The sequence below is a fragment of the Arachis ipaensis genome, chromosome B10 (assembly GCF_059453495.1).
Source record: "Arachis ipaensis isolate K30076 ecotype BB chromosome B10, ASM5945349v1, whole genome shotgun sequence".
Lineage (NCBI taxonomy): Eukaryota > Viridiplantae > Streptophyta > Magnoliopsida > Fabales > Fabaceae > Arachis > Arachis ipaensis.
In genome coordinates, this window is record NC_142435.1 from 9,290,039 (window position 1) to 9,293,366 (window position 3,328).

Here is a 3,328-nt window from a genome sequence, read left to right on the forward strand (position 1 = left end):
AAGCTTAGAGTGGATGTTCAGACCTTCAAACAAAAAGAAGGTGAATCCTTCTATGAAGCTTGGGAGAGATACAAGGAACTGACCAAAAAGTGTCCTTCTGACATGCTTTTAGAATGGACCATCCTGGATATATTCTATGATGGTCTGTCTGAATTATCTAAAATGTCATTGGACCATTCTGCAGGTGGATCTATTCACCTAAAGAAAATGCCTGTAGAAGCTCAAGAACTCATTGATATGGTTGCAAATAACCAGTTCATGTACACTTCTGAAAGGAATCCTGTGAATAATGGGACGCCTCAAAGGAAGGGAGTTCTTGAAATTGATACTCTGAATGTCATATTGGCTCAGAATAAAATATTGACTTAGCAAGTCAATATGATTTCTTAGAGTCTGAATGGATTGAAGGAATCATCCAACAGTACTCAAGAGGCATCTTCTGAAGAAGAAGCTTATGATCTTGAGAACCCTGCAATAGCAGAGGTGAATTACATGGGTGAACCCTATGGAACCACCTATAATCCTTCATGGAGAAATCATCCAAATCTCTCATGGAAGGATCAACAAAATCCTCAACAAGGCTTTAATAATGGTGGAAGAAACAGGTTTAGCAATAGTAAGCCTTTTTCATCATCCACTCAGCAACAGACAGAGAATTCTAAGCAGAATCCATCTAGCTTAGCAAATATAGTCTCTGATCTATTTAAGAATACTTTAAGTTTCATGAATGAAACAAGGTCCTCCATTAGAAATTTGGAGGCACAAGTGGGCCAGGTGAGTAAAAGAGTCACTGAAACTCCTCCTAGTACTCTCCCAATTAATACAGAAGAAAATCCAAAGAGAGAGTGCAAAGCCATTGATTTAATCATCATGGCCGAACCTACAAGGGAAGAGGAGGACGTGAATCCTAGTGAGGAAGACCTCCTAGGACGTCTAGTGATCAATAAGGAGTTTTCCTCTGAGGAACCAAAGGAATCTGAGACTCATCTAGAGACCATAGAGATTCCATTGAACCTCCTTATGCCATTCATGAGCTCTGATGAGTATTCTTCTTCTGAAGAGAATGAAGATGTTACTGAAGAGAAATTTGCCAAGTACCTTGGTGCAATCATAAAGCTGAATGCCAAATTATTTGGTAATGAGACTTGGGAAGATGAACCTCCCTTGCTCACCAATGAATTGAGTGATCTGGATCAACTGACATTACCTCAGAAGAAACAGGATCCTGAAAAGTTTTTAATACCTTGTACCATAGGCACCATGACCTTTGAGAAGGCTCTATGTGACCTTGGGTCAGGGATAAACCTCATGCCACTCTCTGTAATGGAGAAACTGGGAATTTTTGAGGTGCAAGCTGTCAGAATCTCATTAGAGATGGCAGACAACTCAAGAAAATAGGCTTATGGACAGGTAGAGGACGTGTTAGTAAAGGTTGAAGGCCTTTACATCCCTGCTGATTTCATAATCCTAGACACAGGGAAGGATGAGGATGAATCCATCATCCTTGGAAGACCCTTCCTAGCCACAGCAAGAGCTGTGATTGATGTGGACAGAGAAGAGTTAGTCCTTCAACTGAATGAGGACAACCTTGTGTTTCAAACTCAAGGATCTCCTTCTGTAACCATGGAGAGGAAGCATGAAAAGCTTCTCTCACTACAGAGTCAACAAAAGCCCCCACAGTCAAACTCTAAGTTTGGTGTTGGGAGGCCACAACCAAACTCTAAGTTTGGTGTTGAACCCCCATATTCAAACCATAGTTGTAAGAACCGAACCGGTGATCAAACCGGTCAGGTTACTGGTTTACTGGTTCAACCGATAAATCACTGGTTGAACCGGTAAAACCGGTTTCGCGCAAATAAAAACTGTAATAGCAAAGGTATAAAACAACAGCTATTACAAAATACAAATTCACATCAATTGTTCAATGTTGGAAGTATAACCTATTTCCAACCGTTCAATTCAAAGGGTTCCTGTTAGGCAAGACAAAAGCAACCATATATGCATTCACTAAAATTTGTTTTGGACATAAAACTAGTTTTGCCAACATGTTTTCAAGCCTCAATTTGCCGAATGATTTAAACTATGAGCAACATTGGTACCTAACTAAGACAAATAGCCATGAGAAATTGATGAATGGATAACAAGCACTTAACTCAAGTAAAATGGTTGCATTCAACTTGAAAATAACCATTCAATTCAACACACATTTAAAAGCAACACCATAGTAGTTCAACAGCAAATAATTCTACAAAAAGACACAGAGTCACTACACTAAACAGATGCACAATGGCATAATAGTTCAATAGCAAATAATTTCGATAAAAGGTGCTAGAAAATCCAGCTATCCTTCTTCGAAAGCAAACAGGCATAATGGCATAATAAAAAATTAATAAAAAATCCAGCAATCACTACACTAAACAGATGCACAATCAAAAATTCAACAAATTCAGTAATTTCATAATCAAGAATCAACAAATTCATAATCAAGAATCAACAAATTCAACATAACCAGAAAATCTATTCAGCTATTCAATATTTCCATATCCAGCAATATAAATTCACAGCAATGTTACATCAACAAAAACAATGATAACCACTACAAATCAGAAAAAAAAAACAACAATCTGCCATTAACTAGTTCAATAATATAACAAGTTATAACTCAACAATATATACATAATCAACAATCTGCCATTAACCTATCAGTTATTCACTCCCGTAATCAAATTAAAATCCAACTAAATAATGCAAAAAAACAGAGAACAGATTTCACAGTTTGGAGACCAACTTGGATGAGGCAGATCTGGCGACGGAGAGGCAGCACCGCAGTAGCGACGTAGGGCAGCACCGCAGCAGCGACGGAGGAGATGCGACGGAGACGAAGCAGAGGAAGAGAGTCTTCGAAACGGAGAGGGACTGCGAGGAAGAGAGTGTTGGTGTGATGAGGGGAAGAAGAGACTCGAAATTGTTGGTGTGATGAGGTGAGGAAGAAAGGCTTCGAGAGCTCCAGCCTAGGTCCAGGGGTCAGGGGAAGGGTATTGGGAATTGGGGTAGCCGTTTAGGGTTAGGGCTTTTTCTTATGCGGCCAAGTTTCACAAAACTGCCGGTTCGTCGGTTTTAACCCAAAATCGGCCGGTTCAAACGGTTCTATCCGGTTTTGTTCCTTATGGTCAATTTACTCAACCGGACCGATCAAGTGACCGGTTCACCGGTTTTCCAGTCGAACCGGCCGGTCTGGTCCAGTTTTTACAACTATGATTCAAACTCTAAGTTTGGTGTTGGGAGGTTCAAACAATGCTTTGAAGATCTGTGAGGCTCCATGAGAGCT

General features: G+C 39.9%; 1 non-coding gene across 1 annotated transcript; it reads right to left on the minus strand.

The window, feature by feature from the left end:
• LOC148579115 (small nucleolar RNA R71) lies at positions 1-108 on the minus strand. The gene has a single exon (XR_015896842.1). It is a non-coding gene; the product is annotated as a small nucleolar RNA R71 (small nucleolar RNA).
• Between the last annotated feature and the right edge of the window lie 3,220 nt (positions 109-3,328).